The sequence below is a fragment of the Somniosus microcephalus genome, chromosome 17 (genome assembly GCF_052327205.1).
Source record: "Somniosus microcephalus isolate GS21.2 chromosome 17, FLI_Smic_1.0, whole genome shotgun sequence".
Taxonomy (NCBI): Eukaryota; Metazoa; Chordata; class Chondrichthyes; order Squaliformes; family Somniosidae; genus Somniosus; species Somniosus microcephalus.
This window is the reverse complement of record NC_141003.1, coordinates 87,243,300-87,268,194: the sequence shown is the minus strand read 5'-3', so window position 1 is coordinate 87,268,194 and position 24,895 is coordinate 87,243,300. Positions and strand designations below refer to the sequence as shown.

The window sequence follows — 24,895 nt, the reverse complement described above, 5'->3', positions numbered from 1 at the left end:
TGTCTATAGCAAGCTGCTTCCGTTGTTTAGCATGCATGTAGTCCTGTGTTGCAGCTTCCCCAGGTTGGCACCTCATTTTTAGGTACACCTGGTGCTGCTCCTGGCATGTTTTCTACACTCCTTATTGAACCAGGGCTGGTCCCCTGGCTTGATGGTAATGGCAGAGTGAGGGATATGCCGGGCCATGAGGTTACAGATTGTGGTGGAATACAATTCTGCTGCTGCTGATGGCCCACAGTGCCTCATGGATGCCCAGTTTTGAACTGCTAGATCTGTTCTGAATCTATCTCATTTAAACCGGTGGTAGTGCCACACAACATGGTGGAGGGTGTCCTCACTGCTACCAATACTGTCATGGACAGATGCATCTGCGACAGGTAGATTGGTGAGGACGAGGTAAAGTAGGTTTTTCCCTTGTGTTGGTTCTCTCACCACCTGTCGCGGGCCCAGACTGGCAGTTATGTCCTTCAGGACTCGGCCAGCTCGGTCAGTAGTGGTGCTACCGAGCCACTCTTGGTGATGGACATTGAAGTCCCCCACCCACAGTACATTCTGTGTCCTTGCTACTCTCAGTGCTTCTTCCAAGTGGTGTTCAACATGGAGGAGTACTGATTCATTAGCTGAGGGAGGGCGGTGGATGGTAATCAGCAGGAGGTTTCCTTGCCCATGTTTGACCTGAAGCCATGAGACTTCATGGGGTCCGGAGTCAATGTTGAGGACTCCCAGCGTCACTCCTTCCCGACTGAATACCACTGTGCTGCCACCCCTGGTGGGTCTGTCCTGCTGGTGGGACAGGACATACCCCGGGATGGTGATGGAGGAGTTTGGGACATTTTTGCAGTGTATTGCAATGTTAATGGGTGCATTTACTGATTCAGGGTTGCAGGGGCTTGCATGCAGCATTAGTGGGTGCATTAGGTGATTTGGGGCTGCACAGGACTGCATTACAACGTTAATGATGTATTTAGGGATTCGGGTTGCACAGGGCTGTATTGCAGCACTAAAGCATGCATTTAGGGATTCGGGGCTGCATGGGACTGTATTGCAGCATGCATGGATTCATTTACTGATTCAGGGTTGCAGGAGCTTGCATGCTGCATTAGTGGATGCATTAGGTGATCCAGGGCTGCACAGGACTGCATTGCAGCGTTAATGATGCATTTAGGGATTCAGGGTTGCACGGGGCTGTATTGCAGTGTGCATGGATGCATTGAGGGATTCAGGGCTGCATGGGATTGCATTGCAGAATTAACGGATGCATTTACTGATTCAGGGTTGCAGGGGCTTGCATGCAGCATTAGTGGATGCATTAGGTGATTCAGGGCTGCATTGCAGCATTGATGCTGCATTTACTGATTGAGGGTTGCACGGGGCTGTATTGCTGCGCTGAAGCATGCATTCAGGGATTCAGGGGCTGCATGGGATTGCATTGCAGAATTAATGGATGCATTTTCTGATTGATTGAGGGTTGCACGGGGCTGTATTGCAGCGCTGAAGCATGCATTCGGGGATTCAGGGGCTGCATTGCAGAATTAATGGATGCATTTAGGGATTCGGGGCTGTATTGCAGCGTCTGCTGCCGGGCGACGAGTAGCTGCGCAGCCGCCGTCTGTGCGGAGAGGCGAGAGGAGCCTGAGTGTGGGACTGAGTGGAGCAGATTGCAATACTGTAAATATAACAGCCGGGATCGTGTCAGCGGATGATGCATGCGCAGATCTAAATGCACGTTTTTCCTGTCCTGAAATATAAGGTAGGTTTTTAATCTATAAATATGTGTGTGTGTTTGCAGGATGGGGAATAACTGGGTTTGCATCAGACGATGGGGCTTTTCTGCCTTGTGTTGAAGGCTGTAAGTAAATGTGTGACAGTGGTGGTTTTTCCCTTTCTCTGCCTAGAATTAAATTGGGGGACAGATTGGGTCTGTGCATTTGCATTTGCATTCAGCTTGTCTGCCCTCCCTCCCTTACTGGTGTACATACCTGTTGCAAACACTCTCTACCTTTATCTGGTGGTTCTGCTGCAATGCAGTCTTTAAACTGAGGAGGTCACGACTGCTTTTTGAGGTGGGTACAGATGAATTTGGATTGTTCAGTACGTGCAAAGGATGCACAAGGTAGGCATGCAGTTTGCAGGGGTAGCAATAAGATTCCAGAATTGCATTGCATTTAAAATTGAGTGAATGAACATTTAATACACACACACTGAAGTGAATCCTCTGTATTGAGTTAACAAAAACTTGTGCATTTTGCACTAATTAAGGTTTTTTTTGCACCCCACCCTCTGCTTCTCTCATTGGGCCATCATAGAAAAATAGGAGCAGGAGTCGGCCATTCGGCCCTTCGAGCCTGCTCCACCATTCAGTATGATCATGGCTGATCCTCTGGGCCCGATTTTCTGGATCGTGCGGGAAATGTTCGGGTTCCCCGAATGTGGGGTTCCAACTCTCAAAAAAATGGGTCAGCCAGCTGGATGCAATTTTCCCTCAAGTGGCCAATTTATTTCCAGCGTGTGGGCACCCTTGCTAATTGTCCATGTCCAGTCAGAAAGCCCCACAGTATGATGTCATCATTCGTGGTGCTTTCAAAGTGTCCAGCAAGCTTCTCCACCTCTGCAGGCTTCTCAACCACTCTTGCACAATGGCAGAGGAGCCTGCACCAGCTGCTGCCAGCGGCAGAGGCCGAGCTGCGGCCGAATTCAACGAGACATCACTGCCGACCTTGGTGGATGGGGTAAGGGCCCACAGGGCGGTCCTCTACCCTCGCTCAGGGAGGAAGAGGCCTCCCAAAGAGTCCAGGGCTGCCTGGATGGAGGTGGCAGCAGAGGTAAACTCTCTGGGTGTCACCCGCCGCACCTGGCTGCAGTGCAGGAAGCGCTTCCATGACCTTCACCGCACAGGGGAAGCAAGTATGAAGTTTCCATCACCCTCAACCTGATCCCCATTGCCTTTCCCCAACAGCACTCAGCTTCAGCAATCTCTTCTTCCACATCCCACTTCACAGTCACATCTAAGCACCCTTACCCATTCCGTCTCTCTCAATGCTCACATTCACAGAACTATTCCACCATCCAGTCTTGTAAATAGTTTTAATGCCATCATTTTCCTGTACATAAAAAATCTGGTGGCAGCTGCTGCAGTTATGGCGTCTGTCATTTGGCGAATGGGGATATCACATAGAGGCCCTAGGATAACTTGCAGATGTCAGCAAGCTGGTCAAATAGGTAGGAATGTGCAGGCATGGGCCACTGTCCATGGTCAGTTAAGAAGCAGTGAGGCTGCAGTGTTTGATGTACCAGGCTACGCAAATCTGCCCAGGATGAGTGCGTTCCTTGCATTCCGCCCAGCAATGTTCTCGTGCACTGGTGCCGCTGGTTGGCGGGCCTCTGCAGGATGCTCGTTTCCGTCCTCCTCCTCCTCCTCCTCAGCATCATCCTCATCTGAGGCGGCTCTGTGAGGAGCCTCTTGGTTCTGCGGAATCGGCAAGCCACAACGCTTTGCCATGTTGTGAAGCACACAGCATACCACGACGATTTTGGAGACCCTGGCTGATGAGTACTGTAGGGCTCCACCTGATCTATTGAGGCATCTGAAGCGCATCTTCAGCAATCCGATGGTTTGCTCGATAATGCATCTGGTGGTAATGTGGCTGGAGTTGTAGCGCTCCTCCGCTTCGCTGGCTGGTCTCCTCACCGGCGTCATTAGCCAAGTCCGCAGGGGATAGCCCTTGTCTCCAAGTAGCCATCCTTGAAGTTCACTTGGCGGACTGAATAGCGGAGGCACAGTAGACTGGCGCAGTATGAAGGAGTCATGGCAACTGCCAGGGTACTTGGCACAAACATACAAAATCACCTTCTTGTGGTCACACACCAGCTGAACGTTAAGGGAGTGGAAGCCCTTGCGGTTGACAAAAACTCCTGGATTGCGGTGGGGTGCCCTAAGGGCCACATGTGTGCAGTCAATGACGCCCTGCACCCTTGGAAAGTCTGCCAGCTGAGCGAATCCACGCGCTCGCGCCCTCACACTTGGGCGATCCCTGGTAAAATGGATGTGATTGTGCGCGAGGGCAAAGAGGGCATCGGTTTGATGCAAATGTGTGCGGCCGACTGGGAGATGCCGCTGATGTCTGCTGCTGATCCCTGGAAGGAGCCTGAGGCATAAAAGTTGAGTGCGGTGGTGACTTTGATGGCCACTGGTAAGTAGTGTGGACCTGGTGCTCTGGGCTCCAGGTCTTGCTGCAGCATTGCGCAGATGTCAGTCACAACCTCTCGCGAAAGTCGGAGCCGCCTCTGGCACTGCTGCTCAGTCATGTTGAGGTAGCTGACCCTGTGTCTGTAGACCCTGTTTGGGGGGTATCTCCTGCGCCGACGGCCTTCCATGCGCTGGCCCCTTCTGGCCTGTGCTGCCCCAGGTGGCTGAGCCGCAGCCTGTCGCTCCTGCTGGTGCTGCTGTTGTTGCTGGTGCTGCTGTTGCTGGAGTTGCTCCAGCCTCCTCTGCTGTTGGAGATCCTCTAATGCCAGGAAGGGAAGGAACAAAAGGCCTCCCATGCTTCTGGCAGAGGCCTCCGTTGAGGAGGCGCTGAGTTAGGGTGGTGAGAGGGGCTTCCCAGGAGCTCACACTGGAGAAGTGTGTGAGGCTCCAACCTTCCACAGCTGTGCCTAAGCCTTCAAAAAGTTGCCCCAAGCCTTCAGTAACAAGGTCCTGCAGCCTGCAAATGCTGCCTGTTTAAATCTCTTCAGTCCTGATTGACCTGCAGCTGAAAGCAAGCAAGCCAACTCTGTTCACGCCAGGTTTCATCAGCGGGGTTCCCACCAGGAGTGTTTTACGTGGGGAAAGGCTGAAAATTGCAAGGGACCCTGAAAATAGGATTAAACATGCCAATAATTGGTCATTAAGCTCCCGCCGACCATTCCCGCCTGTGGCGGGCGGGACTGATTCGGGTCCTGCTGAAACACGGGGGCGAAAGTCGGGCGGGGGGGGGTGGTCGCTGTTGTGTCTGGGTATAATAAGATACAGACTGCAGCAGAAATGGTACAACAGGTGTTTACTCAACGTGGCTCACAGTTGAACTGACTGTACAGATTACTGCAGGTGTGGTCACTGCCGGTACTACAGTATACATGAGCTGTAAAACATAGTTCCCCCCCTTAAAGGTATATACATTACAATTCCTCCCCTTTTAGATTAACAGTACCATAACACTCATTTAACAATTAAATATCAAACTAATTACAATTAACACTTTTAACATGCAACATTAGCTGAAAATAGTTATTTACATATTCAGTCTTTGGGGAGGCCTCCTGATCCTTTCTGGATAGCGCCTTTCCCGAGTGTCTTGCTCTTGGTGCGGAGGCGATTCTGGCCCCCTGTCGTCGGTTGGTTCATCAGCTTCCGATGCTACTGTTTCTGGGGTAGATGCGACCTGTACGTCGGGTTCATCACCAGGTACGTATGGGCGAGGCATGGGGTTGACTTGTTCCTGTGACTCTAGGATCTGGTCAGCATGGTGTCTCATGATGCTCTCCCCAACGTCCACTGTGTACATTAGTGGGCCCTGCCATGTGCATATCGTTCCTGGCTGCCATTTTTCTGTTCGGTAGTCGCGGGCCAAGACTGGTTGCCCTACATTGAAGCTCCTTGTTGGCTTCTCATGGATATGCTGGAATTGCTTACTCTCAACATCTCTTCGTACGTTTGGTCTGAGCAAATCCAGGCGAGATCTTAACCTTCGGTTAAAGAACATCATGGCTGGGGCCTGGTTGGTGACTGCATGTGTCGCATTCCGGTAGGCGAACAGGAAATTGTCCACCTTGTGCTGCAGCGGAATGTTGTCATTGTACATAGCCTTATTGCCTTCTTAAAGGTTTGTACGAACCTCTCAGCCAATCCATTTGTGGCTGGATGATACAGGGCGGATGTGTAATGGCTTACCCCATTCTTTTTCAAGAACCTCCGGAACTCTTCGGACACAAACTGTGGTCCGTTGTCGGAGCAAATCTGTTCTGGCAAGCCATTCCTGGCAAAAATGGTCCGTAGGACTGCAGTAGTTTTCTCCGTGGTGGTGGAGGACATTTTGATGACCTCAGGCCATTTCGAGTGCGCATCCACGGCTATTAAAAACATTGAGTCCATGAATGGACCAGCAAAATCAATATGCACCCATTGCCATGGAGATGAGGGCCACTCCCATGGGTGTAGAGGGGCCTGTGGTGGTGCATTTTGGACTTTCTGGCATCCTGAGCAACTCTTGGTCAGGTCCTCGATTTGTTTATCGATTCCCAGCCACCACACATAAGCCCTGGCTAGGCTTTTCATTTTTACCCCTCCCAGATGACCCTCATGAAGCTCATTGAGCACTCTATCGCTTAACTTGGGTGGAATTACCACTCGGGATCCACACATCAAGGTCCCCCGGCACACTGACAGCTGTTCTCTCCTTGTCGAGAATGCTGGCAACAGTGAGTCGCCATGTGCTGGCCATCCCTTCACCGTCAAATCATATACCCGAGACAGTGTCGGGTCATTTCGGGTCTCTTTCTCTATACTAGCGTTAGTTACTGGCAAGCATTCAATTATAGTCGAATGGAATATTTCGACAGGATCCACTGCTGGTGCTTCCTCCGCAGTAGGCAGTGGCAGGCGTGATAGCCCATCAGCATTTCCATGCTGTTTCGTGCCCTTATATTCAATCTCATAGTGGTGCGCCCCTAGAAAAAGTGACCATCTTTGTAGTCGTTGCGCAGTCATCACCGGAATGCCCTCCTTCGGATTAAAAATGGAGACAAGAGGCTGATGATCAGTCAGCAAGGTGAATTTCTGCCCGTGCAGATAGTGATTGAACTTTTTCACTCCCCACACTAGGCTGAGGGCCTCCCTGTCAATCTGGGTGTAGTTACGCTCGGCTGATTTAGTGATCGTGACGCAAAGGCTATTGGCCTCTCTGAGCCGTCCGAGAATTTGTGCGACAGCACCGCTCCAATGCCGTAGGGTGACGCATCACATGCCAACCGAATTGGTAATGCTGGGTTGTAATGGGCCAATACCTCTTTCGATGTGATTAGTGTTTTGCTCTTCTGGAAAGCTCGTCTACATTCGTCACTCCACTTCCATGGCACCCCAGTTTGCAGTAGGGTGTTCAGTGGGTGTAGTATTGTAGACAAATTTGGCAAGAACTTATGGTAGTAGTTTACCAGCCCGAGGAACGACCTCAGTTGTGACACATTTTCCGGTGCTGGAGCCTTGACTACTGCCTCAATCTTCTCTGGGGACTTATGTAACCCCTCTTTATCGATAACGTGGCCACAATACGAGATCTGTTTTCTAAAAAACTCGCATTTGGGGCGGTTAGCTCGGAGCCCATATTCCTGCAATCTAGCGAGCACCTGCTCCAGGTTGGCAAGGTGATCACTGTCATTTTCGCCCGTGACCAGGATGTCGTCCAAATAACACTGGGTCCCTGGGATCCCTTGCAGGACTTGTTCCATTGCCCTCTGCCAAATAGCCGGAGCTGATGCTACCCCGAATACCAGCCGATTGTATTGGTAGAGACCTTTATGGGTGTTGATTGTGAGGTATTTTTTTGATGCTTCTTCTACCTCCATTTGCAGATACGCCTGGGCCAGATCAATCTTAGTGGAGCGTTTCCCTCCAGATAGCGAGGCGAAAATATCTTCAATCCGCGGAAGTGGATATTGTACAGTGTGAAGGACCGGGTTCACTGTTACCTTAAAGTCCCTACAGATGCGAACCTTCCTTGGTTCCCCAGGCGTGCTGCTCAACGACTTTTTCATCACAGGGACGATGGGTGTAGCCCACTCGCTCCAGTCTACCTTGGACAGTACACCTGAACGTTCCAGACTCTCCAGCTCTGCTTCGACGGCTGGGCGGATCGCATAAGGTACCGGTCTGGCCTTAAATTTTGGGCTTGCGTTTTCTTCAATTTTAATCATCGCTGTCATGCCTTTTAATGTTCCGAGTCCTTGCTGGAACACGTCTTTCGCGTCAGTTAGGATCTTTGACAGTCGCCCAGGTGTGACGTCGTCATCCTTTTTGTCAGCCACAGTCAGTGCCTGTATGGAATGCCAATCCAGTTGTATTTTCCGGATCCATTCACGTCGCAGTAATGGTGGTCCTCCGTTGTGATCACATTATGTAGTTTCAGACAACTCAGTTCCCTGCTTTCGGAGTCGTTATCACTCTTTTGTTCGTCTGAACTATTCTCCGTCATCTTATGTACCTTCTTGTACTTTCCTTTGGTAGGTTTCTTATTGCTGGTTTTCTTTCCCGACCTGCAGACTCGCGCTATGTGTCCTACTTTTCCACACTGTCTGCACACTTTGTCTTTGAATCAGCAATCATTCTGGTCGTGTGTTGTTCTGCCGCAGCGATAGCACTTCTCTGTTCCATATGACATTTCGTTTGTGCCATATTCTTGCGGTCTCTGCTGGATGACTGGGCGGTTGCCCGTGGTCGACGCCCGAGTCTCTGGCCTTGACCTCCAATCCACTGATCTCCAGGAACGAATCCCCGGGAGGTGATGCAGAGTTGCAGGTAGGTTCGAACTTGCCTCGTCGCCAATGTTGTGTCTGGGTATAATAAGATACAGACTGCAGCAGAAACGGTACAACAGGTGTTTACTCAACGTGGCTTACAGTTGAACTGACTGTACAGATTACTACTCAGTGCTATATACAGGTGTGGTCACTGCCGGTACTACAGTATACATGAGCTGTAAAACATAGTTCCCCCCCCCTTAAAGGTATATACATTACAGTCGCGACCCCCTATTTCTGCGATTTTTGGCCCCCGCCCGCCTGAAATCCCGCCCGACGGCTGGGAGAAAATCGGGGCCTCTATCTCAATACCATATTCCCACTCACTCTCCATACCCCTTGATGCCTTTTGTGTCTAGAAACCTATCTATCTCCTTCTTAAATATATTCAGTGACTTGGCCTCCACAGCCTTTTGTGGTAGAGAATTCCACAGGTTCACCACCCTCTGAGTGAAGAAATTTCTCCTCATCTCAGTCTTAAATGTCCTACCCCGTATCCTGAGACTGTGACCCCTCGTTCTAGACCCCCCTAGCCAGGGGAAACATCCTCCCTGCATCCAGTCTGTCTAGCCCTGTCAGAATTTTATATGTTTAATGAGATCCCCTCTCATTCTTCGAAACTCTAGTGAATACAGGCCTAGTCGACCTAATCTCTCCTCATACGACAGTCCTGCCATCCCAGGAATCAGTCTGGTGAACCTTCGTTGCACTCCCTCTGTGGCAAATATATCCTTTTTTTTTAAAAGCGTGGAGCCTTTTTCATGCGTCTCCGAACATTAAAAATCAGCAGTGGAAAGAGCAGACATCTGAACATGGGTCAAAGCAGGTAGGTGCAAGGTGCTCTGTTGGCACTGCCCGTCAGTGCGGGGGTCAGTGGGCAAAGCGCGGTGGGCAGACCGGTGCTATATCGCGCGCTCACCTCAGCATGACCAGCAACGTGGAGCCTTTGATGAATTCACATAGGTGGATGAAATAGTGCTTCAGTTATTAAAAAAAAAAGAAAGACTTGCATTTCTATAGCGCCTTTCACCACCTCAGGACGTCCCAAAGCGCTTTACAGCCAATGAAATACTTTTTGAAGTGGAGTCACTGTTGTAATGTAGGAAACGTGGCAGCTAATTTGCGCACAGCAAGCTCCCACAAACAGCAATGTGATAATGACCAGATAATCTGTTTTAGTGATGTTGATTGAGGGATAAATATTGGTCCCAGGACACCAGGGATATCTCCCCTGCTCTTCATCGAAATAGTGCCATGGGATCTTTTACGTCCACCTGAGAGAGCGGACGGGGCCTCTGTTTAACGTCTCATCCGAAAGACGGCACCTCTGACAGTGTGGCACTCCCTCAGCACTGCACTGGGAGTGTCAGCGTGGATTTTTGTGCTCAAGTCTCTGGAGTGGGACTTGAACCCACAACCTCCTGACTCCGAGGTGAGAGCGCCACTGGCTGACACTAGCCTACTGTACACTTTTTAATTAGCAGCTGTGTGGCAGCGGCCGGATCATTCCGTGTATCTAAATTTACCTTTTGGAAATCATTTTATGAAAAACAATGATTTTGCTTCTGTTTTGCTGTTTAATTGATGTTGTGGGGAGTGGGCACACCTGCCTAAGCTGGAGCAACATCTTCAAACTCTGGGGCGAAATATTTCTTTAAGCGAACCTTTGCTGGTAGCATTCTCATGTGACCTCTCCTTGACACTAGAATTACGATTAGAATCTACCTCATTGTTCAAACAAGATTTCCTGTGCCCTCACCGTACTATTAGCCTACAAAGACCCTACCCACCCCAGCCACAGTCTGTTCACCCTCCTGCCATCTGGGAGATGCTACAGATGCATTCGCACCCGTACGACCAGATTTAGGAACAGCTTCTTTCCCAGGGCTGTCATCCTACTGAACTCCACAAATAAACTCTAAAGCCTGCACATCTGCCGATGCACTTTATTATGGTCATATTTATGCTAATATATATGTACAAATGTATGTTGAAATGTTTAAGTGTCCTAATCCAAATTGTACACTCTCGGGAGCCGCAAGCCTACATTTCATTGTACTGCACTTGTGCACTAACAATGACAATAAAAGTTGATTTGATTTGATTAGGGGATTATTTTTTGCCGATCTCTTGTCTCTTTAAGTATTTGTCACTTGAACATTTTTCTCAAGTAATGCTTAAATATTTGACTGTAGGATTGGTGTGACGATGTTGTGTTAACAGCTTAGATTCTGTTTAAAGGCCATTGGTGCAGGTAAAGCAATCCCAGAACAACCTGATTTTCAGACTAGAATCATGAGGGACCCAGATAGAGTGAATAGGAAGGACCTATTTCCCTTAGCAGAGAGGTCAATAACCAGGGGGCATAGATTTAAAGTAATTGGTAGAAGGATTTGAAGGGAGTTGAGGAGAACTGTCTTCACCCAGAGGGTGGTGGGGGTCTGGAACTCACTGCCTGAAAGGGTGGTAGAGGCAGAAACCCTCATCACATTTAAAAAGCACTTGGATATGCACCTGAAGTGCCGTAACCTACAGGGCTACGGACCGAGAGCTGGAAAGTGGGATTGGGCTGGAGAGCTCTTTGTCGGCCGGCACGGACACAATGGGCCGAATGGCCTCCTTCTGTGCCGTAGATTCCTATGATTCTGTAAAACACCATCGCTGCTGGCTTTTCTCAGTGGGATGATACATCATTTCAATTCTTACAACTGCTAATAGATAATATTCTGAAGATATGTTTCATGAATTGTTCAAATTTCACAAATTGTTAACACAAAATAGGTTGTGTTCTCATGAGGCTTCTGTGAGGAATCAAATAAAGCCGCACGTTGCTGTCCAACCTGACTTTGTTCAGCTTAATCAACTGAATCTACTTGAGACATCTTTCATTTTTAAGCGAGCTTATCTGGATAATTACATATTGGTTGAAATAAGTTTTAAAAAATAAAATAAAGGGTGCTTGAAAAGTGATAATTCCTACTGTAACCGGAAGCCTAGTTTAAAATGTCTTGGGTAATTTTCATGAAGTTGCTCACAGGATCAACAATTTATCAGGCCCCTGCTGCACTATACCAGGTAAAGTACTACAACAACAACTTGTATTTATATAGTCTGGCGGAGCCACCAAAGGATCCAGAGCGGTTGTACATAATTCCTTTAACAGCAATGTAGTTACTGTCTGTGCCTGTACCTTTAATTACACTGTTTGACTGTACAATGTATAGTTACCTTTACAGCGCGGTTTCAACGTGATGACGTCATGCCGTTAGTCACGTGATGCCCCGATGGCGGGAAGAATGTGATGATGTCATGACGTCAGTCTTCTGACCAGGGGATCAGTCCTCATGGAGCCCTCAAGGAGAGCGGACCTGTTATTGATGTGTTGTAGCAGTTTCCAGTTAAAACTCGTTTTGTTTCATTGAAGTTTATTATTTTAATTGCCTGAGTCGAACTCAGTCTTTTTGACAGGAACCTCCGTTCCTACAATAGCACCTTTAATGTAGTAAAACGTCCCAAGGCATAGTGTTAACACAGGGGTGTTACAAAACAAGATTTGACACCGAGCCACACAAGGAGATGTTAGGGCAGATGAGGGAGGTTTTAAGGAGCATCTTAAAGGAGGAGAGAGAGGCGGAGAGGCTTAGGGACGGAATTCCAGAGTTTAGGGCCTCGGCAGCTGAAGGCACCTTATCTACCTGTCCTGCTACCTTCAGGGATCTGTGGACATGCACTCCAAGGTCCCTTAGGGCCCAGACAGCTGAAGGCACGGCCGCCAATGGTGGAGCGATTAAAATCGGAGATGCTCAAGAGGCCAGGATTAGAGGAGCGCAGAGATCTCGGAGGGTTGTGGGTCTGGAGGAGATTACAGAGATAGGGAGGGGCGAGGCCACGGAGGGATATGAAAACAGGGATGAGAATTTTGAAATCGAGATGTTGCTTAACGGGGAGCCAATGTAGGTCAGCGAGCACAGGGGGTGATGGGTGAACGGGACTTGGGACAGAGAGCACAGGGGGTGATGGGTGAACGGGACTTGGGACAGAGAGCACAGGGGGTGATGGGTGAACGGGACCTGGGACAGAGAGCACAGGGGCTGATGGGTGAACGGGACCTGGGACAGAGAGCACAGGGGGTGATGGGTGAACGGGACTTGGGACAGAGAGCACAGGGGGTGATGGGTGAACGGGACCTGGGACAGAGAGCACAGGGGCTGATGGGTGAACGGGACTTGGGACAGAGAGCACAGGGGGTGATGGGTGAACGGGACTTGGGACAGAGAGCACAGGGGGTGATGGGTGAACGGGACTTGGGACAGAGAGCACAGGGGGTGATGGGTGAACGGGACTTGGGACAGCGAGCACAGGGGGTGATGGGTGAACGGGACCTGGGACAGAGAGCACAGGGGGTGATGGGTGAACGGGACTTGGGACAGAGAGCACAGGGGGTGATGGGTGAACGGGACTTGGGACAGCGAGCACAGGGGGTGATGGGTGAACGGGACCTGGGACAGAGAGCACAGGGGGTGATGGGTGAACAGGACCTGGGACAGAGAGCACAGGGGGTGATGGGTGAACGGGACTTGGGACAGAGAGCACAGGGGGTGATGGGTGAACGGGACCTGGTGTGAGTTAGGACACTATCAATCCACACAGCAAAAGAGCAGTACAATATTTTTCTGGGTTAGTAGGCACTTTGTCAAGCACCTAGGGGGAAAAATTCAGTATCGCCCTGTTTGGGGCGCCATTATCGGCGGTGCGCAAAGTTTAGCGCCTGGCGCTAATTATTGCCTCCGATGGCAAACTTGGCTTTTATCGCCCCGGAGGTGATTGGAGCGTTAAATCAGGCGCTTCACACCTGTCTTAAGGCGCAAAGGCCGAGGAGCGAGGCGCTGCCTCAGAGCGCGGGCGAAGCAAGGAAGGGCAAATCAAAATAAACCTGCAAAGTGCTGCTCAGTACCCAAAACCCCTTCACACAGCGTTGAATCTCTCCAGAAGTCTCTCTCTCTCTCTCTCTCTCAGAATGCGTGGTGTAAAAATGTCACCAACAAAAAAAGGCAGGAAGCGGTCGCCTTTAAATAGCGCTCCCCCAGTCCCTTTCTGACTGCAAAACGCTCCCCTCAACCTGTCGTTGCTAGCGGCAGGCGGTAAGGCAGGGGGCGCCACTCAATATCCGGTCTGGGGTGCTAACGGGGCGTTGTGCACTCGACTGACGTCACGATCTGCCAGCGCAGGAGATCGTGGCGGTAGTGTTTAGCGCCGCCGCAAAAATGTCTAGTTAATTTCACGAGTGGCGCAAACATCGCTGCGCCCGGGCGCTAGTTGCTTTGTGCCCCATTAGCGCCCTCTTAAGGCGCTAACGGGAGGCGCAAACCAACTGGATTTTTCCCCCCTAGTGTTTCAACGTGTTGGATGAGATTGAAGATTGCTCAACTTGACATTCCAGAGCAACACCCAGCCGTGCCCTGCACACGATGTGGAGCTGCTTCTGGCCTCCCCTTACCCAGCCCGACCTGTCTGCCTTAGTGCCCGCCCCACCAGAGGGACTTCTGTCACCCTCTGTTTTACTACTTTGCTGAATCACTTTTTATAAGTTTATTTCTTTCTCTTAATTTGCAGAATTGAGTAACAAGCTAAAGAAAAAAATGAACTTGCAGTGGATTTGATATTCAGTGCAATTACCACCCACTATGAGCACATCAGCACACAGAAGGAAATTAACCATCGTATTGGGACTCAAGTAATAAGTTGTCTTACCCGATGATCCTCGGTCTCAATCCAAGCCAATCCAGTGGTGGAAGGTTTATTTTGTTCATGTATATATCTTGAACGGGATCTTTGGCTGATCGGGGTAGCCTGTACCAGAGAGATCATTAAAAAAAATGGGATTCGGGGAAAGTGGGAGCAGAATGCTGCGGGGGTGGGGGGCGGGGGTGGGGGGCGGTGGGGTGGGGGTGGTAGATGTGGCAGAATGGAAGCAATGGCAGATGCACTATAGTTGCCTTTGTAAATTCCCATGCCAAGCTAGCAGTCTCGCACTGAAGTCTCCTCCTACTCCTGTGAGACTTCTACGGCTTGGCACCATTTTCAAATCTAGGAATTTCACATTTAATAGTGCTCAAATTTGCAAAAAACACTCGCAAATTTACACAAGAACATAAGAATTAGGAGCAGGAGTCGGCCACACGGCCCCTCGAGCCTGCTCTGCCATTCAATAAGATCATGGCTGATCTTCGACCTCAACTCCACTTTCCCGCCCGATCCCCATATCCCTTGATTCCGCTAGAGTCCAAAAATCTATCGATCTCAGCCTTGAATATACTCAACGACTGAGCATCCACAGCCCTCTGGGGCAGAGAATTCCAAAGATTCACAAACCTCTGAGTGAAGAAATTCCTCCTCATCTCGGGCTTAAATGGCCGACCCCTTATCCTGAGACTGTGCCCCCTAGTTCTAGACTCTCCAGCCAGGGGAAACATCCTCTCAGCATCTACCCTGTCAAACCCCTTCAGAATCTTGTATGTTTCAATGAGATCACCTCTCATTCTTCTAAACTCCAGAGAGTATAGGCCCATTCTACACAATCTCTCCTCATAGGACAACCCTCTCATCCCAGGAATCAATCTAGTGAACCTTTGTTGCACCGCCTCCAAGGCAAGTATATCCTTCCTTAGATAAGGAGACCAAAACTGTGCACAGTACTCCAGGTGTGGTCTCACCAAGGCCCTGTACAATTGTAGCAAGACTTCCTCACTCTTATACTCCAACCCCCTTGCAATAAAGGCCAACTTGCCATTTGCTTTCCTTATTGCTTGCTGTACCTGCACGCTAGCTTTCTGTGTTTCTTGCACGAGGACACCCAAATCTCTCTGAACACCAACATTTGAAAGTTTCTCACCATTTAAAAAATATTCTGTTTTTCTATTCTTCCTACCAAAGTGAATAACCTCACATGTCCCCACATTATACTCCATCTGCCACCTTATTGCCCACTCACTTAGTCGATCTATATCCCTTTGCAGACTCTGTGTGTTCTCCTCACAGCTTACTGTCCCACCGAGCTTTATATCATCAGCAAACTTGGATACATTACACTCGGTCCCTTCATCTAGGTCATTAATATAGATTGTAAATAGCTGAGGCCCCAACATTGTTCCTTGTGGCACCCCACTAGTTACAGCCTGCCAACCTGAAAAAGATCCGTTTATCCCTACTCTCTGTTTTCTGCCTGTTAACCAATCCTCAATCCATGCTACTATATTACCCCCAACCCCATGAGCCCTAATCCTGTGTAATAACCTTTTATGTGGCATCTTATCAAATGCCTTTTGGAAATCCAAATATACTACATCCTTTATCTACCTTGCTAGTTACATCCTCAAAAAACTCTAATGAATTTGTCAAACACGATTTCCCTTTGATAAAACCATGTTGACTCTGCCTAATCATGTTATGATTTTCTAAGTGCCCTGACACCACTTCCTTAACAATGGATTCCAGCATTTTCCCGACAACTGATGTCAGGCTAACTGGCCTGTGGTTCCCTGTTTTTTCTTGAATAGCGGTGTTACATTTGCGACCTTCCAATCCGCTGGGACCATTCTAGAATCTAGGGAATTTTGGAAGATCAAAACCAAGGCATCCACAGTCTCTGCAGCCACCTCTTTTAGAACCCTAGGATGTAGGCCGTCCGGTCCAGGGGATTTGTCAGCTTTTAGTCCCATTAGTTTCTCTAGTACTTTTTCTCTACTTATATTAATTACGTTAAGCTCCTCACCCTCATTGGACCCTTGGTTCGCCACCATTTTTGATATGCTTTTTGTGTCTTCTACTGTGAAGACAGATACAAAATATTTGTTTAACGTTTCTGCCATTTTCTTGTTCCCCATAATAATTTCTCCTGTCTCAGCCTCTGGGGGACCAACGTTTACTTTTGCTACTCTCTTCCTTTTTACATACTTGTAGAAGCTCTTACAATCTGCTTTTATATTTCTTGCTAGTTTTCTCTCATTCTATTTTTTCCCTTTTAATCAATTTTTTGGTCATCCTTTGCTGGTTTCTGAAACTCCCAGTCCTCAGGCTTACTACTATTCTTCGCAACATTATAAGCTTCTTCTTTCAGTCTAATGCTATCCTTAACTTCTTTAGTTAGCCACGGTTGGATCACTTTTCCTGTGGAGTTTTTGTTTCTCAATGGAATTTATTTTTGTTGAGAATTATGAAATATTTCTTTAAATGCTAGCCACTGCTTATCTACCACCATACCATTTAATCTATTTTTCCAATCTACTTTAGCCAATTCACCCCTCATACCTATTTAATTGGCTTTATTTAAGTTTAAGACTCTAGTTTTGGACTTAGGCAAGTCACTCTCAAAATTAAGGTGAAATTCTATCATATTATGATCACTCTGCCCCAGAGGATCCTTTACTATGAAATTGCTAATTAACCCTGTCTCATTACACAATACAAGATCTAAAATAGCCTGTTCTCTGGCTGGTTCCATGCCATATTGTTCTAGGAAACTGTCCCGAATGCATTCCATGAACTCGTCCTCCAGACTACCTTTGCCAAATTGATTTGTCCAGTCTATATGAAGATTAAAGTCCCCCAATATTATTGCATTACCTCTGTTGCAAGCTCCTACTATTTCTTGATTAATATTCTGTCCAATGGTATAGCTACTGTTAGGGGGCCTACATATTACTCCTACCAGTGTTTTCTGCCCCTTGTTATCCCTTATCTCCACCCATACTGATTCTACTTCCTGATCTTCCGAGCCGAGATCCTTTCTCGCTACTGTCCTTATGTCATCCTTTATTATCAGGGCTCCTCCCCCTCCTTTTCCATTCTGCCTGTCTTTTCGAAACATCAAGTACCCTGGAACATTTAATTCCCAACTTTGGCCACCTTCCAACCATGTCTCTGTAATGGCTATTAGATCAAACCCATTTATCTCTATTTGTGCCGCTAGTTCATCTATCTTGTTACGAGTGCTTCATGCATTCAGATAAAGAGCCTTTAATTTAAATGTTTTACCATTATTCCCTGCTTTGACCTTATTCTCTGCTGCACTGCTACCATTAAACTCTCTGGGGGAAAAATTCAGTTGGTAGCGCCACCCGTTAGCGCCTTAAGAGGGCGCAAACCAACTAGCGCCCAGGTGCGGCACTGCTCACGCCTCCTGCAAAATTCAGCGGGAGGTTAGTGGTGGCGCTAACCGGTAGCACCCTGCAGTGCTGCGCCGCTGGCGATGACGTCATTGGTGTGCGCAGCGCCCCGCTCACGCTCCGGCCATGATCTTCAGGAGCGCCCCCTGATTTACCGCCGGACGCTATGTCCGACAGGGTCAGGGGGGGCGTACCTGCGGCCGGGGAGGCGCAATTTAAAGGCGAGGTGCGGGGCGGCCATTTTTGTTGCTGGCCGCCTGCCAGCACCTGCCTGCGCTCCCGTCCCCGGCCTCCTGAACCCCACCCCCCCGCGGAGTGCCGGCTGCGCTCCAAGAGCTCGGCACTTCTCGAGTGCCGGGCTCTTTTGCCTGCTGTCCCGATCCCCGGGGGCCCAGCTGGGCCCCAGGTCGCGCTGCACAAGGCCCCTCCCCTGCGGCACATAATGCCGCAATATTGACTCACAGCGCCCCAAGAGGGAGGCGGAGAGCTTCTGCGCCCTGCTTCCCTCTTGGGGCGCAACCGCTCAATTTCCGGCGCAGGGGCGCTAATTTTAGCGCCCCGGCAAAGTTAGCGCCTTAATTGGGGCGCTACTCAATTTTTAGCCCTCTGTCCCTTCCTGTCACACTTTGCTTATTTTTACCCAAATCGCTGCACTGCTCCATTGCCTTGACCTTTCTCTTTCGATTTCTAAATTTCCCCTTCCCCCCCCCCTTTTTTAGTTTCAAGCCCTATCTACAGCCCTAGTTATTCGATTCGCCAGGACGCTGGTCCCAGCCCGGTTTAAGTGGAGCCTGTCCCGACAGAACAGCTCCCTCTTTCCCCAGTACTGGTGCCAGTGCCCCATGAATTGAAAGCCCTTTTCCCCACACTGCTCTTTGAGCCACACATTTAAAACTCTGATCTGCTTGACCCTATGCCAATTTGCGCGTGGCTCAGGTAGTAATCCAGAGATTATTACCCTTGTGGTCCTTGTAAGATTAGGATCACAGGCCACACACACATTACCCAAAGGGTTTTAGGAGTTGCAAGGCTTTTATTAAAGAGCTACATTTTCAAAGCACAATCAGATATTACATATGGTTTAAGCTGAATATAATAGACATACTGTGGCAGAACCACTGAATGACTCTGGCTAACAGTATATAATTCTCTTTAACGATGTTCTAACACCAGCTTAAACCTGTACCATTGTGTTAGGCATTACTGTGTTTTGTATATAGAGTTTGCATGTACGGGGCGTGGCCCCTTTAAGAGCGCGGGAAAACGCGGGCAAACGCGATGACGTCATGTCGCAAACCACGGGACTGCCCAGGCAGTCCTCGTGGCATCTCAGTTGAGTAAAGACCTGTTTGATTGTTCTCTTGTGTCAACCTCCGTTATTTGTCGGAATTCGTTAATTCCTACATTGGTGACCCCGTTTTTGTGAACGTTTTCACAGAAGAAGAGCACAGCATGGAAGCAAATGCCGTTTCGCTAAAGCTACCGCAGTTCTGGGAGCAGCAAGCGCTCTCGTGGTTTATTCAGGTCGAGGCCCAGTTCGCCCTGAGGAACATCGGTGCGGATCAGACCAAGTATCTTTACGTGGTCTCCGCACTCAACAGCTCTACCGCCTCTCGGATCGTCAGCCTCCTCGAAAACCCCACAACGGAGCACAAGTATGAAACCCTCAAAGCGCGGTTACTGCAAGTTTTCGGGCTCACAAAATCGGAGCGCGCCCGTCGATTACTCGCTATGCCCGGGCTCGGGGACTCCAAGCCTTCAGAGTTGATGAGCCAAATGCTCACACTCCTGGGCTCAGAACGGGAATGTTTCCTATTCCGCGAGATTTTCCTCAGCCAACTGCCTGAACAGGTACAAGGTGCCCTGGCCAGATCTGAAACTGAAGACTGCGCAACACTCGCTGCGGAGGCTGACAAAATTTTTGCTGTAACTCGGCAGTACTGCGCTGCCACGAGGCACCCATCCCCCGCAGACACCACCCCAGCTCGTCAGCCTGCTGGGCTGTGTTTCTACCACGCGCAGTTCGGCACGAAAACGAAGCGTTGCCGCCCTCCCTGCAGTTTTCCCCCAAAAAACCAACGACTGACACTGCGACCACCGAGGAACGGGTCTAACGGGCACCCCGTGGCCGCGATGGCGACCGGCAACGCGGGAAAATTGCTCTTCATCACTGATACTCTCTCCGGTCGTCGTTTTCTGTGCGACACCGGAGTGCAGTGCAGCATTTTACCCGCGTCCGCCCTCGTGCAGACGGGGAATCACGGCCCCGCCCTTGAAGCGGCTAATGGCGGAACAATTCGGACCTTCGGCAGACGGCGAGTGGAGTTGTGCCTTGGGGGGCAACGTTTTCACTGGGAGTTTGTTATGGCCATAGTTTCCCAGCCCCTTCCTCGGCGCGGATTTCCTGTGCGCCAACAGCCTCCTGGTCGACGTTAGGAACCGGCGGCTGATCAACGCAGCAACTTTTAATTTTCTTCCGTGTTACCGCAGTAACACTACGTCACGCACCGTCTCCTGTGCGTTCCTGACTCCTGATGAGTTCGCTCGCCTGCTCAGCGAATTCCCCGACCTGACAAGACCCACGTTCTCCTCCACAGCTACGAAACATGATGTGGAACACCACATCACCACCAACGGCCCCCCGGTCTACGCGCGGGCCCGGCGCCTAGAACCTGGCAAGCTGATGGTCGCAAAGGCGGAGTTCGCAACCATGGAACGGTTAGGGATTATTCGCCGGTCGAATAGTCCCTGGTCTTCACCCCTCCATATCGTCCTGAAGCCTGGTGGCGGATGGCGGCCATGCGGCGACTGAACGACGCCACCACTCCTGATCGGTACCCGATCCCCCATATCCAGGATTTCTCTGCCCATTTGGCAGGGAACACCGTGCTCTCAAAAGTCGACCTCGTCAGGGGCTACCACCAGGTCCCTGTTCATCCACAAGACATCCAGAAGACCGCAGTCATCAACCCATTCGGCCTCTTCGAGTTTTTACGGATGCCATTTGGGTTAAAGAACGCCGCCCAGGCTTTCCAACGCCTGATGGACTCCGTGCTGCGGGACCTCAAGTTCCTCTTATTATGTCCGTGTATAATTGAGACACGGACTGCAGGAGTTGATTATAACAAGTCTTTACTGAATGGAGACAACCTGGAAACTGAAACTACAGAAGCCTGCTAGGGCCTTTTATACAGGGGTGGTCACTGCCGGTACTGCAGTCTAAGACCAGTTATTCCCTTAAAGGTACATACACAACAATTCCTCCCCTTTTAGATAAACAGTACATAACATTCATTTAACAACTAAATAATAACTAATTACAATTACAATTACGGTTGCTAGATACATTGGTTGAAGTTAAGCAATTATAAGTCCAGTCTTTGAGGAGGCTTCCTGATTCTGTCTGGATAACGCCTCTTTGGGATATCAGGTTCTTCTGGCAAGGTTGAGTCGGGATCAATGTCGTTGTTTGGTTCGTCTGCTTCCAATATCACCGATTCGGCGGTAGATGCAATTGGTACTTCGGTTTCATCGCCAGGTGTATCAGATCGTGGTGTGGAGTTGACGTTTTCCAGTGACTCTAGAATCTGGTCAGCATGGCGTCTTACAATGCTCGCTCCAACGTCCACGGTATACATTAGAGGTCCTTGCCGTGTACAGATCGTTCCTGGCTGCCATTTCTCTGTGCGGTAGTCCCGGGCCAAAACTGGTTGACCTATCTTAAAACTCCTGGTCGGCCTTTCATTCATATTCTGAAACTGCCTGCTCTCCACATCTCTTCTGACGTTTGGCTTAACCAAATCCAAGCGGCATCGTAGTCCTCGATTGAAGAACATCATGGCTGGAGTTTGGTTGGTAACTGCATGTGTCGCATTCCGGTAGGCAAACAAGAAGTTATCCACCTTGTGTTGTAGAGGTATATCTTCATTACACATTGCCTTGATAGCCTTCTTGAATGTTTGAACAAACCTCTCGGCCAATCCATTAGTGGCTGGATGATATGGGGCGGATGTGTAATGCTTAACACCATTGTTCTTTAAGAACCTCCGGAACTCTTCAGACACAAACTGTGGTCCATTGTCAGAGCAAATCTGTTCAGGCAGCCCATTCCTGGCGAATATGGTTCGTAAGACTGTGATAGTTTTTTCTGTGGTGGTTGAGGACATTTTTATTACCTCTGGCCACTTTGAATGTGCATCCACCGCAATTAAAAACATCGAGTCCATAAAGGGACCAGCAAAATCAATGTGCACCCTTTGCCATGGAGATGAGGGTCACTCCCATGGATGTAGAGGGGCTTGTGGTGGGGCGTTTTGGACCTTCTGGCATCCTGTACAGCTCTTGGTCATCTCTTCGATTTCTCTATCGATTCCCGGCCACCACACAAACGCTCTGGCTAAGTTCTTCATTTTTACCCCTCCCAGATGACCCTCATGAAGCTCATTGAGCACTCTATCCTTCAATTTGGGTGGAATTACTACTCTGGATCCACACATCAAGGTTCCTCTGCACACTGACAGCTGTTCTCTTCTCGGCAAGAATGCTGGCAGCAGTGGTTCGCCATGTGCTGGCCATCCCTTCACCGTTAAATCATAGACCCAGGAGAGTGTCGGGTCATTTCGTGTTTCCTTTTCTATGTTTGCATTCGTCACAGGGAGACATTCGACTATAGTCGAGTGGAATAACTCCACTGGATCCACTGCCAGTTCTTCTTCCACCGTTGGCAACGGTAGGCACGACAATCCATCAGCATTCCCATGCTGTTTAGTTACATAAGAACATAAGAACATAAGAAATAGGAGCAGGAGTAGGCCAATCGGCCCCTCGAGCCTGCTTCACCATTCAATAAGATCATGGCTGATCTGATCCTAACCGCCAATCCACTATCACAGAACCATCTCCTGAATCTAACAGAATTAGACACACGAAATAGGAGCAGAATCAGGCTACACGGCCCCTGGGCCCGCTCCGCTACCCACAGGGCCATGACCGATCCGAACCGAGACTCATGTCCAAATTCCTGCCCGCTCCCTGTAACCCTTAATTCCCTTTACTTCTAGGAAACTGTCTATTTCTGTTTTAAATTTATGTAATGATGTAGCTTCTACAGCTTTTTGGGGCAGCATATTCCATGGACCTACCACCCTCTGAGTGAAGTAGTTCCTCCTCATCTCAGTTTTGAAAGAGCAGCCCCTTATTCTAAGACTATGCCCCCTAGTTCTAGTTTCACCCATCATCGGGAACATCCTCCCCGCATCCACCCGATCCAACCCCTTCACAATCTTATATGTTTCAATAAGATCGCCTCTCATTCTTCTGAACTCCCAATCTACTCAACCTCTCCTCATATGTCCATCCCCTCATCCCCGGGATTAACCGAGTGAACCTTCTTTGTACTGACTCGAGAGCAAGTATGTCCTTTCTTAAGTATGGACACCAAAACTGTATGCAGTATTCCAGGTGCGGTCTCACCAATACCTTGTACAACTGAAGCAATACCTCCCTATTTTTATATTCTATCCCCCTAGCAATGAAAGCCAACATTCCATTGGCCTTCTTAATCACTTGCTGCACCTGCATACTAACCTTTTGAGTTTCGTGCACCAGGACCCCCAGATTCCTTTGTACTACAGTACTTTCCAGTTTCTTGCCATTAAGATAATAACTTGCTCTACGATTTTTCCTGCCAAAGTGCATAACCTCACACTTTCCAGTATTGTATTTCTTCTGCCAAATCTCTGCCCACTTACTTAGCCTGTCTATGTCCCCTTGCAGTTTTTTTATGTCCTCCTCACTCACTACTTTCCCTCCCATTTTAGTATCATCTGCAAACTTTGATATGTTACACTCGGTCCCCTCCTCCAAATCGCTAATATAGATTGTAAAGAGTTGGGGTCCCAGCACTGACCCCTGCGGAACACCACTAGTTACTGATTGCCAGTCTGAGAGTTCCTTTGTACTCGGTCATATTGGTGTGCCCCTAGGAAAAGGGAACACCTCTGCAGCCGTTGTGCCGTCATTATTGGTACGCCCTTCTGAGGGTTGAAAATGGAGACGAGAGGTTGATGATCAGTTAGTAGAGTAAATTTCTGACTGTGCAGGTAGTGATTGAACTTCTTCACCCCCCACACCAGGCTGAGGGCCTCTCTGTCAATCTGGGCGTAGTTATGCTCGGCTGAAGTTAACGAGCGTGACGCAAAAGCTATAGGCCTCTCTGAACCATCAAGGAATTTATGTGACATTACCGCCCCAATGCCGTAGGGAGACACATCACACGCCAGTCTTATCGGTAGTGATGGGTTGTAGTGAGCCAATACTTCTCTTGAAGTGATTAGATCCATACTCTTCTGAAAGGCCCGCTTACATTCATCGCTCCATTTCCATGCTACTCCCGTTTGTAGTAGGGCGTTCAGTGGATGCAGAATTGTGGACAAATTTGGCAATAACTTATGGTAGTAATTCACCAATCCGAGGAATGACCTCAGTTGCGACACATTTTCAGGCGCTGGAGCCTTAACTACCACTTCAATTTTGTCAGGGGATTTATGCAACCCCTCTTCATCAATCACGTGGCCACAATACGATATCTGTTTCTTAAAAAACTCGCACTTGGGGCGATTGGCTCGTAGCCCATGTTCACGTAGTCTAGTGAGCACCTGCTCTAGGTTGGCAAGGTGTTCACTGTCATCTTCACCTGTCACTAGGATGTCGTCCAAGTAACACTGAGTCCCCGGAATCCCTTGCAGGACTTGTTCCATCGCTCTTTGCCATATCGCCGGAGCTGATGCTACTCCGAATACCAGTCGATTATACTGGTAAAGACCTTTGTGAGTGTTTATCGTGAGATACTTCCTAGAGGATTCTTCAACCTCCATCTGCAAATATGCTTGTGCTAGGTCAATTTTTGTAAAACGCTTCCCTCCAGATAGTGAGGCGAAGATATCTTCTATGCTTGGAAGAGGATATTGTACTGTGTGAAGGACTGGGTTCACCGTCACCTTGAAGTCCCCACAGATGCGAACCTTCCTTGGCTCCTCAGACTTATTGTTTAACGTTTTCTTCATGACAGGAACGATGGGTGTCGCCCACTCGCTCCAGTCTACCTTAGATAACACGCCTGCATTCTCCAGCTCTGCCTCGACGGCTGGGCGAATTGCATATGGTACCGGTCCTGCTTTGAA

At 49.1% G+C, this 24,895-nt stretch overlaps 1 protein-coding gene across 2 annotated transcripts in view; it reads left to right on the top strand.

Annotated features, from left to right (window-relative positions):
* Nucleotides 1–1,647: 1,647 nt before the first annotated feature.
* Nucleotides 1,648–24,895, top strand: part of frmd4a (FERM domain containing 4A) — an 894,188-nt gene continuing 870,940 nt past the window's right edge. For both annotated transcript variants that reach the window (XM_086010812.1, XM_086010811.1), the window contains exon 1: nt 1,648–1,750. The gene's annotated coding sequence lies outside the window, so the exon portion shown is untranslated. The remainder of the gene's footprint in view (nt 1,751–24,895) is intronic.